Here is a 13,763-nt window from a genome sequence, read left to right on the forward strand (position 1 = left end):
CAATGAATTTCACTGCACCTATGGAGACAAAACAAAATAATTTCACCCCCCACTTTTATTTTGGTTCTGGGATGACAGTAGAGACAAATTAAGATGATAACACAGCGGAGTACAGTACAGTCCACAGACATGCAGTCATTCAGATACAGCCCTTGAATTTAGAAATTTCAGCAATATAACACAGTTTCCACATCCCTTCTACGAATTACTGGCTGTGAAACAATGCTCTTTGGTTGCTTTTAGTTTGTGTACATTCAAGATCCACGACTGCATCAGGGTGATAAAAATGTGCTGGGTTACAACCCATGCCTCACGTGGGAAACTGTTATTCTTGTGACATCAGAGGGATGATAACAATTTTGTAAGGCAATAGAGCAACGAGCAGGAGAGCTTTGCTGACACTATAAAGACAGAGTCAGAAATGACCGGGCAGTCTGTCAATGAACAAGTGAAATGATAGATACCAGGCCTTTATCGAATCAATAGCGCTGTTTCCTCCCATGTTGAACAGCCTGCCATGCAGAGGACTAATTAGATGATAAAAAGTGATGGATGTGTATTAAATTCACTAGCCTCTTTTTAAAAAAAATGCTCCTTTGGGCTTTGCAGCATTTCCTGCTGACCTTTTAGATCCTAACTTTATTGTATGCGAACGCAATTAAATCAATCCGTCCGATAGCGGCAATGCATTGATGCCATTTGCGGGGCTTAACTACACACAGGAATTAAGTCGACTGCGAAGGGAAAGCCGGGAGATTGAATTTGTAATATTGTCAACAGCGTCTGTGTAATCAACAAGAAAACAAACAAATGAAACATCTCCAAGAAGCACAGTTGTGTTCTATGAAACATAAAATAGATAATGAGTGATTTCCCCAGTCAGGCATGATCAAAATTGGAAGAGTAAAAGCCTATCGATCCTAATGTCATTACTCCCAAAGATAATGAGAGATGACAAATTTGAGCTGAAATAAAAAGTCACAGAGGACAGGTTGCTGGGAAGGAGAATCAGAATGACTTCTGAAGGGGTCACGGGCTCTGGAGAGAAAGAGCACGGCAAACCGCAGAGAACGGGCAGGATAACCATCAGGGGCCATGGGGAGTCTCGCATCTCGCTACTAGAAACTAGAGGTCAAAGAATTTCCCTGCGGACATCTGCTAGGCCGTGCTTTGCCCTGGAGACATCAGCACTCTTATGAAGGCTTTTCTTCTCATTAAGGTTCTCCTGCAGATCCTTCAGACTCCTGTAGCAGAACAGAATGGCAATGAAACTCTCAGAAGCTATTGTTAAGACTATTGTCCAATTGCAGGGTAAAGACCTTACAGAACGAATCCCTTATGATCACATTGCTCGTTGCGCTTTAGTATCATCATCTATATCTTAAATATTTGAAATTCTGAGTTGATTTGACAAGAATATTTAAGATTACATTTAAATACCAAACAGGTAAAATGCATGAAATATGTGATACACAATATTATTATTTCATGTCTATATTGGTTAAAATGTAGAAGTTGATTGATAAACATTAGTTTGTGTAATTGATTTTCTTGTTATTCACTTGCTGTCATTTGATGCTTACTTTTTTAATTTATTTTAAATACACTTAAAACACATCAATAAGAAATGTAATCTTTAGCAAATATCCAAATCAATGTACAATTATCAAACTAAAAATGATTACATTGCGATGTCTAAATTCAGTTGTTAATTGCAATTTTAGTGTTTTTCAGTTTGACAATTGCTTTACATTGGCTGACGCTGGGTAATTTTTTGTGCTCATTTGCTCTATTTTTACATTTTATCGCATTCACTCTCACTTAACACAAGTTCATTTTTATGTACATTAATAAAACTGTTAAACTTCATTTTTTAGCAAATATTATAAAGTTGTGATGACTACCAACTTAATTTTAGTTTTTAGTGTTTTGATTTGTATAATACTGCATTTTAAATATTTTACATAATATGACTTTTTTCCCCGTTTTAGATGGGAAACTGAACTTAAAAACAAAGCTCTAATCAAGCAATATAAACATAACGGAATGGCAGGCTTAAAACTTGAAACGTAAAAATGTTTGGAAAAAAGGTAGAGTGACTTATTTCTAGCTGCACTATAACACTGACCTCTAAATCGTGTAATAAAAGTTTGAAAAATTACATACATTTGTTTATTCGGCTAATTTGAAGAACAAGAACCAACTCAAGGAGAACAGATTCTTCTCCTTTGCCTCTCAAGAGAACATTGGTATATTATTTATTTTTCCAGAACTTCAGCTGATGCAACACTTTCCCTGCTGAGCATTCAATCTTCAAACATAACTCAGAGCAACAGAGAGAAGCAATTGAATGCCAGTGGAATGGTAAAAACACCCCGGAAAGCAATCCGGCAGCGTAAGACCTCTCAAATAGTTTAAAAAGAATCAGAACAGCTTGTAATAGATCTAAGGCCTCTAATGACCCCTTCTCGGGATGTCCCTCAGATTGATGACTTTCGCAAGCTTTTGCCCAGGTGGCACATGGGAGGAACGGGTCCAATACATCATCTTCACCTCTGGCTGGTAGCCCCAGGACACATGACGTCATCTCCCCCAAAGGGTCAACCGGATTTCCACCGGAGCAATGTCTGGAAGCACCTGTAGAGCGGCGACACATCCCTGAGTCTGCAAAGAGTCCCCAAGCGCCTCCAGGTGGAGCACCCTCAGCATAATTAGGGTGGAATCTGCTAGGACTTCTAGTTTAGGGTCATTCATCAAACGGATCACCCACAAGATTAATGTGGCCCCACAGTAGCACTGCAATGGATTGCTGCCACTTGCTGAGATCATTAGCGTTGGCTCGGCCGCCACAGCGAAAGGGGGCTTTGCTCAGTGAAAAGTGAGATCTGCAGCTTTGCATACTAAATGAATAGTCCATCATCGCCTAATTAAGAGATTATTGGAGACACTCGTGTCCAGTTCCCTGGACAGTAAACCATAACTGAAGGGCAAAAGAGATAGATTAGCTCCACCTGCTTCGTGGCAAAATACAACATAGTGAAAATCCTAACAAACGAAAGCAGCAAATGAGCGGCTTCAAACACACAGTGCTTAGAGGGATAGTCCAGCCAAATTCTCTCATCATAAACCCAACCTCAAAAGAAGATATTTAAGAGAATGCATGGACAAAAAGAATAAAAACACTGGCCATAATTGGGTTGGGACCAGTTATTTACCAGTAAATTATATTTATGTTATTATCAAGCGGCGTCTGTGATTTTATATGTCAATTTCAATAGAGCATGCTATTAAAGGGTTGGGAGCCTGTGTTTTCCAACTGTACAGAAGGTTGTGCTGTGCTTGCATGCATCATACATCTTTTTAATGATTTTTTAATTATCTGAACCTTATTTTAAAAAAAAGAAAACCACATGAGTTTAAAGAAGTTACTTATAACAAAGTAATCTAGTTCTGTCATGGCAAGTCTCAGAGGGATTTGCATGGTAATGTACATGGCGATGTTAATGTGTTTGGTCTTGGCGGAATAGCTGCATATGACATATTCAAAATATGAATTACCCTGTAGGAGATTTATACAGGTGGAGCTGGGGAAGGTGGAGGGTTTCTGTAACACAATAGACAAGTATTTGAGTATTGAGCAACAAGCTCATTGGCTGCTTATGCAAAAGGATCCAAGGAGTAAGTTTACTTTACTGCTGTCTAATTTTTGAACATCTGTGTTTTTCTTCCTCCACCTGTGTAAAAATCCCAGGTCATATTACGTATTGTGTTTTGACAAACACCAGGGTTATGTAGTAATTTAATTGCCATCTGAATCCACATTTCTGATAAGGGTAAGACTTTATTTTGGTGGTCCCTTATGAATTTGTTCTGTGTGTAGTTGCTTGTTACTTGTTGTCATGTTCATAAGGGACCTCACAAAACTAATTTCTCCACAGTGAATAAATGGCCATCCGATTTTATAAATAAAGAGGGATCCGTTTTATCACTGAGGTGCCATATTAATTATGAGAAACAATAGACCATCCAAATAGGCCATAAGTGAACTTGCACCCCATTTACATTATTATTTGCACACATTCTGTGTCAAGCAGAAGACAGAAAATCACACAGGCTGATGATGACAGAATTTCCATTTTTGTCTGAACTATCCCTTTAAATCTCTGAAGAACACCAATTAATATTTAAAAGCGCAGCTTCAGCTTGGCCTATCAGAAAGCCCGCAGTCAGAGCCAGCACTTACAATTCCGCTCTTGAAACTTGGTAAGCTTTGCATCATCTTTGTAAGTCCCAGCGTTGTTGTAAAGACCATCCGAGAGGGCTGAGGCACTGAAGCACTTGAGGTAAGAGGGCTTATTAACATTCATGACCGTGAACAGACCACAGTTTCCCTGATAAAATCTCAGAGGTGTTAAGTAGTAAAGATTTGCTACATTCATTAACAAAGAAAGAGACGGAGCGTTTTAAAACCCCCAGCTCTCTTCCAAATGATAAGAGATCACCAAAGCCATTAGGAAAATCAAGAAAGACAGCCCACTTGTTGTGTAGGAATCCTGACATGGCTGAACACTGTGAGAGATGGAGCAGAAAGAACAGCATCACTGGCTGAAAGCCTCCCAGTGTATAAGGCTTGTTTTTCATTGACTGTGTCAGGAATCAAGAGGGCTAATCCCTAGGAGACTTCAGATGAAAGTTTCAAAAGAAATAATGAAAGGCACATTGCCTCGGGGTGCATATCGGGGTGAGCATATAGTGAGTTGGGGAGAGCTGGAGCAACGGCGCACGACAAGCATGCAGTGGAGAAGAACGCAACCATATTTCTTGCCCGCCTCCACCCCCTCAAGTCCAGCCAAAAATACATAATACAGATTTAAAAAAACAAAAACACAATCTCACGCTGAGACGTATCGAGTGCAGTTGTATCAAACATTTCTTGTAAAGTTTGGAACAGCAAAATAATTATTCTTAAATGAAACAAATGAACTTTCGTCTTGCTAATTAAATACTACACTAGGTACAATTAGTTAGGAGAGGCCTCGTGGGATAAATGCACAATAGACTTGGGTATTTGAGCTATGCAAATATTAATAAAATGAATGCAAATTAACAAAATGTGGACATTAGTCAGAGTTGATGTCATATTTAACTGGATAGATATTTAACCATGCTGTAAAAGTACAGTTTAATGTACAAAATATTACAAATACCTACTTCTGAAACATTTCAAGAGACAAAAAACATTAAAATTGATGTTAATTAATATACTGTATGAAATGGAACCATACTGCACATTTTGCTGCAGTTCCAAAGTGAAATGTCTAGAGAGCGGCAACTTAAACACGAGTTCAATATGTATAATAATGTTCAGATAATAATATTCAGAACTGTAGGTAGAGGAACGTATTTTCAATGAGCCTATGTTGGATTGATTGATTGATTTATTAATTTCTTTGTGTTTAGGCTAACATGGACAATTATTCCTAACAGAATCACTTTTGTCCATTTCAAATGAATTAGATAGTCTCTTACTCTACCTTGAGGAAGATACATTTCAGCCAACATACTTTCCAGATACTTTTACAGCATGTAAAAAAAGCTAATATTAGCAGAATCAATTAATCAGGGACGAGTATGCTGCTGCGGATGTGAAGAATTTTGTCTTTTTTTAAGTGTAAAAAGTGCAAAGACACTAGTTAGTTAGCAAAGTGCTCCTAGAGGAGAATCTGTTTTTTTGAAGATGGATCAATGGATCTCCAGGTGAAGGTTGGTAATTTGTTCCAGACAGCGAGTGTGAAGGATTTTGAAAGTGTCCTTACTGTGATGACACTGACCGCAGAGAGCAGGATCTACGTTTGGGTAGAAATCAATATCCTTTGTAACGCCAACATTATTACCAATCGTCTAAAAGGAATCTACGCTAAACAGGTTGGTTGCATTTTAATAACGCAAATATTGTATTATTTAGTAGACCTCTAACAAAGACCTTGTATATATTCAGCGACCTACATTATGGGCTCAGGCTCTGTATTGAGTCTTTTCCACAGGCATTACCCACAAGTCCCTTAGCAGTATTTCATGAAAGCACTTCAATATCTACCAGTGGTCCAGAGCCTTTCTGACTTTTATCTGCTTTGAAGTCCAACACTTCATCAGGAAGAGACCGCTATGGCATATCAGTGCGGTTTCTCTCCTCACATTGCAAAAGGACCCTTATCTGCCCCTTTGTGTTGTCAGTGGACACACAGATGTCCAGTCTTACAGCAAAAAAAAGAAGAAGCAGGTCCTTTGAGGTGAAATATGTCTAAACTTTAAAGGTACGTGGTTTGCTTGGTGCTGAAGAACATAATGGACTGCAGTTTCTCTGTAAATTCATGTAAATAGTTTTTTTGTCTTTTAGAAATGAAGAAGAAACTAAATGTCTTAAAATAAATCCTACAGAAAAGATGTAGGGATGTAGATTAAGGCATTAATTTGTGCTTAATTACTACTAATAAATGGCTAATATTCTAATAATATGCATGTTAATAAGAAACTAGTAAAGTGTTACCATTTATATTTAATGTATAAGTGTTCAGTTAATATCAACTTAAGCTAAGAAAGACGTTACTACTAAAGTACTGAATCAGTGCTTTTATAATATTAATAGTACATCAATCAAAATGCAATATGAACAGGATTGTTTTTTTGGGGTTTTTTTTATCCTACAAGCAAAAGCCTTCACTAACAATATATTGTGTCCAGTTATTTAAGCAAATGAGACTAAGATTTACCAGTTTTTTGTCTTAAATTTTCAATATGCCAAATGGTAAATTAATGTCCCCCTGCACTAATTTTGTCCCTTAAAACTCATCTTTGTTAATCAAAATAAATTAAAGACAGACACATGTGTCAATTATTTATAAAACAGTGCAGGTTATAAAAGATGAATAATATTCGAGTGTCTATGCTCATACGGTCATTTAGAGTGTAGACTAAAAAAAAAAAAATCTTTGTAAAATGGATGTTGTAATTGGTTTTACACACGCGGTGTTGAAGATAAATGAATGAAGAGGACAAAAAAAAAATATGTCCTTTTCCCAAGCGCTTGTTAAGCGCTAATCTTTCCGTTTGATATAAAGTGCTGTGGGAACCCGGAGTTGCTCTGCTAAATCGACCACGTTCCCCTGACTGTGTTTAACAAAGAGCATAGTGTCACAGCTCACGGCTTGCTCTCTCAGTCCATTGCGTTTGCTCTGCACTGCGGCTCACACAATAAACCACTGATTCCACACACCTACCAACGGTCAGCAGGCACGATACGACGCAACACCGGCTCCAATTCAGCCAGCGAGGTTTAGTTTCGATGGGAGAAATAATGCCTCTTTAATAAACCGGGGTGTTTGTTAACGTAAGCTCGGGTTGTCTCGCAATGCGAACGTGCTGCATGGAGTCCATAAATAAAACATGTATACCCGCGTAGGCCTACGATGCCGAGTGCAGACTTTTTCCTTGCAAAAAGAGAAAACCGGCAGCACAAAAGATGGTTATTGCCATGGCAAAGAAGTCTCGCAGGCTCTGCCGACTTTCCACGTTTAGAGGTAAGTAGGAACAAAGCTTTTCACGGTCATTCTGTGCTCACTGATCTATTGTTGAGAGCCTCTCTGAAGGGCTGAATTGATAATTGAATGTGAGTCATAATACGAATGTTTCCATGAACTGAGAGGGTCAGCTCACACATTCTGTTCACATGTCATAATGCAGTGCATTTCAAATCCCATTTCAGACTGTTAAGAGGGTACATAAAGAGGGGAAAGAAGAAAAAAAGACACCAAGGTCACGGTGTAGACTCAGGAAACCCAAAAGGGACGTTTCGAAACGCATTAATGCGGGCCACGTAGTAAAACGAGAGCAACACAAGCAATATCATCAATTCATGGGTCTTTCAACTGTCCAATTAGTCTTATCTCCTCTTTGCAAGAACAAAACTGAGTCATTTAAAAAATATGGAGATAGAAAAGCACAAATGTAACTGTCCCTGGAGTAAAACGCGGAATGTATTACCTGTTTAATTTTCCTAATTATGTAATGATTTCAATAAGGCGCTTGTGTCGCGCTTTCGCGGCACAACAGATAGCTCTCGCAGTGATAAATTGAGATTTCAATTAAAGATGGCATTTATTAATAAAAACCATCCCGTCGCGTCAAAGCGATTCACTTCAGAATGGCTCAGAGGAGTGTCTTGAAATTTTACCTTGATTAAACTTTACAAAGAGATTAAAGATCTTTTCTCTCAAAGCCACTCATGGGTGAAAATATTAGAGTCCACCTTGAAGACTTTGTCTGTAAAATCAGGAGGCACGTTCGGATATAGTGTGTCCCTTTCCGTCAGCTTTTGAAGAAAGATCTCGCATTCAAGGACATATAAAAGATAATGCCGTTATATCAAAAAGACACCCATCTCCCCTGGGTGAGAGCAGGGTGCTGGCGGAACAGTGTAAATCATGACTATGGCGTTGACTATAAACTCTGCCGACCACCGACTGTAGTTCACTATTTCTCTCATTGGCAGGAAACGTCTATGATTCTCTAAGCACATTTCTGGCAACCTGAGACTTGTTCAAAAGAAGAATCTTACAATGCAGTAGCTTACAAGTCATGATAAACACCTTGCGTGTGTACTATATGATACTATTGTATCATTTCAAGTATAAATTATCATTAGTTCAAGCTTGACGAACAAACATGGGTTAAATGAACAGTGTTGAATATTGGTTTATTTATGAATAGTGTAATTAAGTAACATTAATTTAAATCATTCTACAGAATTAAGCAACTGATCAGTTAAAATCTTAAAATTACTTAAAATAGTCAAGAAATAACATATATAGGCAATATTGTTAGATAATTAGCAAAGAATAGTACTGTATGTGTTGTATGTTATGTTTTTTTAAGGATTATTTGAATAGAACGTTCAAAAGTACCAAAAAAAAAAAAAATCATTTGTAACATTATAAATGTCGTCATTGTCAATTTAAGTCTTGTTCAAGGTAGTGTGTCCATACCGAGAAATAATAATTAAAATCTTATAAAGAACAAAGAAAACACTTACTGACTGTAAACTTTTGAACCCTACATGTACATTTCTAATAATAGGTGTTTTTTTAATTGATGTATTATGATGTATTAATGTATTAGAAAGAAAATGAATTAACAATGAACAATAGTATAGTTACAAAATAACATTAAGCTATAATAATAAGAACTGTCTTAACTGAAGTGGATTGTAATCGCTGAAACCTACAGCAACGCATTAACTAATGTTAATAAACTCTTACTGCAAAGAGTTACAAAAAAATTCATATACAGCTATAAATGCATCATTTACATCCACAGATTGCAAAGGATCATAACATTATGCAGCCGAATAACCTTAGGTCAATTATATATGCAGCTGTCTGAAATGGCACTAACAGTGATTCACAATTGGGTCATTTGGAGCATATTGTGTCAATCCCTCATTATTGCTCTCCATTTCTAACACCGTGCATATCTTAACAAAATGAACTTAGAGCTAAATAATAAAATAACTCGAGAAGCCCAATCTCAGCTCAGTCATAATTCAGATGCATATTGCAGCACTTTTCTGATTGCTTGTTAAGAGCCACAAACACTCAGACCCTGTTGATGACATTCATTATTTCCATGTGTTTCCTCTAGTACTAACCATCTGATCTCAAGTACATACTTTAATAAGTTTTCTATAAAAATAAATGAGATGGGGATTGTGTTAGCAGTAGTCGCCTTTTCCTCCGGGCATCAGGGACAAAATGCTTGTGATTAATAATTCATATTTTCTACTTGATGCCTATCATCACAGAAATAGTTTCCGCCGGCTTCATTGCCCTCCCCGCTCTTAAAATGATGGGCTCCCAAGCCCAGAACACCTCCACCGTCCCGTAAATTAATAATGTTGTTCTTGGAATCTCGCTGGTTTGAATCATGATAGCCTGCATGCTTGTCATGATTGCTCACGCGTGTTTAGAAAAGGAAAAAAACAATGTTGAACGCAGAATGTAAGAACGTCAAAAAAAGATATTACCACGCCGCCGATCAATTCTGCCGTACTTGAGGCGTATTCTGAAGTATGATGTCTCTGAGTATGCAGAAGCTGTCTGTGTGAAATGAGAGGTGATCGGAGAAGGTTTCTGGACTCTGCCTCAAGCTCTCCTGGGAGACAAATCTCCTGTACGCTCCTCGGGAAGCCATGATCCAGAACCCCAGAGGTTAGCTCATACGGAGTTTGGAATGAAAAGTGAAGTTTCATTATAAGACAAGTGCAGATCCCATTATGCTGCTATGCATCTGCCTACTGGTGAACGGAAATATTTAGCAGAACCCTACACGACCCCATCGTTGCTGAAATGATAAAAGCAACGAGCTTTTTTCAGGGAGAAAATAATGTTCTCACGGACAGTTTGACGATACGCACTCATTACAACATTAAAGATTCAGGCACGTGTTGTGTAAACCTGAGCCGTTTTTGTTCTGCGTTGCCTTTTGAACTCTCCAGCTTTTTAAAACCGAAGATGGTGGGATTGTACGTTCAGTAGTGATTCGAGGTTGTATTTTCTTAGACAGCTTCCAAAAAACGCTTTTGTCAAATTCAGTCAGTTTTAACTTAATATTTGCTACAATAAAAACAATGTCAAGAAAATCTGCATATACCCAACACGACAAGGTGACTGAGAAAAAAAATTGCATTTCTGTAAATGTGCAACATCGCACTACTGTATATTAATCACACCCATTCTGATACAGAGCGATATCCCACCAGTAATATAATTCATGATTTCAACAAGATTTGTTAAAAATAATACCATTATTAAATTACTGTCCATTTATTGCGTTTATACACAGTTTGACGGCACAGTTTGAAGTGTCTAATAACAGAAAAAAAGAAATAACTTGAAAAAAGATTCTATTTTCAGAACTACAGTAGCTACCTCCTCCCTTCTGCAACTGAATCAAATCTCAAGGTGATAGTTTAACAGCTTAGCACGGGCCTCCTTTGTTAATTTGAGTTGTAATATGTAAGGAGCATTGAGTCGGCACTACTCTATTAAAAGATCACTACATTATACAGCATGTTATGAGACATAAATGCACTACGTTTGAATACCTGCCTCTGATACAGCACTCGTTTTCAGCTCAATCTCATATTCACAATAAAACATTAAGAAAACTATCCTTTTATATTATAAGGGTATTTTTCGATGACAAAGCAGCTCAGTGCATTTGACGGCTGTATATTATAATGAGTTGTTTAAAGTAAAAAAGTAAAGTTATTTTCTTGTTTGCAACTTTGCAGACTTTGCTCCGAAACGAATAATAGATTGAGACCATAGAGAAGCACATGTCTCTGAAATGAAAGCATTTATATTTATTACTTTTTTTATGCATATTTGAATTCAGATATATTTTTCATAAAAAGACTACATTCTGTGGCACAAAAGCATTATTTATTAATTTTTAGAAATGAAAGACAATTGATGGTGACATGAGAATGTAGTGCATGACAGCAATGACCAACCAATGTAACTTCGGTATAGCTAAATCTCTTGAATAAGAAAATAGATTTTATTATTACATGTATTATTACCTAGATACATCAATCAACACAATCAAATTACAGGCGAATAATGGCAAGGTTTTTTGAAACGCAATTACTTTTTCTTGCACTCACGGCTCATCTAGACCAGGAACCCGATTTTGCTTCATTTCCCAGATTAAGAAATAATGAGGTTGGACTGACACTGACAAATTCACAAGCAAAGACAAGCGACAATGGATGATTTTTTTCATTGTCTCAGGTCCTCAAATCTATAAACTGGCCAATATTAGAGTTGGCTTGTGCTCAATAGCAATCTCTTCACTGCTTAAGTTAGATGTATTTCACGTTTCTACAATGGGTGTTATACTTGTTTTGAATTCAAATGTTCTTTTATGGTATGAGAGGAATAATGTAATCACGGGGTGCAATAATAATATCTTTTCTTCAGGACTTGTTTTCACAGCATGTCATGTCAAGTACTCTGAGTGCTGTATCATTATACTGCTACCTGCAGTTGAATGGCAAGTAGAGTATCATATAGTTATTCTGTCAACCGCAGTGCAGGTTTTATTTGATATTAGAAGAAATATTCTATGATTATAATATTGCATAATTATAGATATGAGTCCTGTCCTTTCCTTGCCTTACCCTGTCACGTTACGAAAGATATAAGTTGGTAAAAGCGTTACACGCTTGAAGTTTCTGATCTCTCTTTGATGACAAGGGCCAACCAGGCCAAGCAGAAATATGTGCATTTCAGATGAAAGTAATTAAACAAAAATAATTAAAAATCAAGTTGTTTTTATGGGGCCACGCGTGTATGACAAAATATTTTTTGATTTGCAATGACAAGATTTGCCTTGATACTGTATATTGCAGTATCATTTTATAATCACGTGCCATACATATAAAGCAACTAAACTGAGTTTTTTTGTGCTGTTACATGACCTAAAGAATCCAGTTTATTAGATTGTACTGTACTGGAATTGTTAGACTCTTCCAGTGGGTATTTAGTGCATTTCCTATAACTGCAAGTGTCTTAATCGCCTGAGCCTGCATCCCCTGAGAGTCTGAACTCTGACACTTTACTGTCCCACAAGGACAACAGAATATGGTGAAGAACTAAGCCAAACAGATCTTTCTAAAAGTGCAATGTAATCTCATGAGTATTCATACAATGTGGTTTCATAAAACACTGACATATAAAATGTAAATTATGTATGAACAACCTTACAGACATACAAATGTTTACAAACCCCAATTAATTCATTAAATGAATCATTGCTTTGGTATATATTTCACAATCAATTAATTAATTACCTCTTTTAATTACGTAAATGATTAAAATGAAAAAAAAATTAAATTAAAATAAAAACTTCATGTTATAGTTATATAGTTGTTATCGAGATGCTGTGAAAATTCACCAAAGATTTTTTTTTATAAGGGATCTAGAATGTGTCTTTAAAACACAACATAATATATATATGTGTGTGTGTGTGTATGTGTGTGTTTGTGTGTGTGATTCATAAATAGTATGCATTTATGCAATATAGATCAATGTACTCAACCATATGGTTATGGTTGGATAAGGGTATGGTTTACGGTTAATCGCGTGTAATTTTGCATTATTATTTTTTGATATTATAATAGTAAGCACACGTAACGCGTAACGAGGACACCTTAAAATAAAATATTACCTGCAATTCTATAGCTGTGTATAATACCATTAGTAATACTTCCCATGGTTTAGATTTATGTCTCAGCATGTCATCAAACGATGCTGAAACCGATGCATCTAAGCATGTGTAGGCCACTGAATATGCAAAAGAATTCATAACCCAAAGCCTACTCGTTTTTGCAAGTTAATGGAAATGAATGATTGCATCATAAAATATCTGAATCAATATTTGCTTCATTAAAAAGCGCAGATTCACGAACCTAACACAAACACGCATAAATTGTTCTGCGCTAATGATCATTAATTGCAAATGAGGCTGGCAGAGGTTCAAGCAGAGCCTGTGCAGCAATTACATGTTATGTCAAAAATCTTTAACTGCCCTTATATTACTTTTTGACCTTCAGCACTAAAGCAGTAGTCAACGAACATCTGAGCATCGAGTATGGAAAAAAAAAAAAGGACATGAAAAGCTTCTTTTCAGCTCTGTTGGACTTT

The sequence above is a fragment of the Puntigrus tetrazona genome, chromosome 3 (genome assembly GCF_018831695.1).
Source record: "Puntigrus tetrazona isolate hp1 chromosome 3, ASM1883169v1, whole genome shotgun sequence".
NCBI lineage: Eukaryota > Metazoa > Chordata > Actinopteri > Cypriniformes > Cyprinidae > Puntigrus > Puntigrus tetrazona.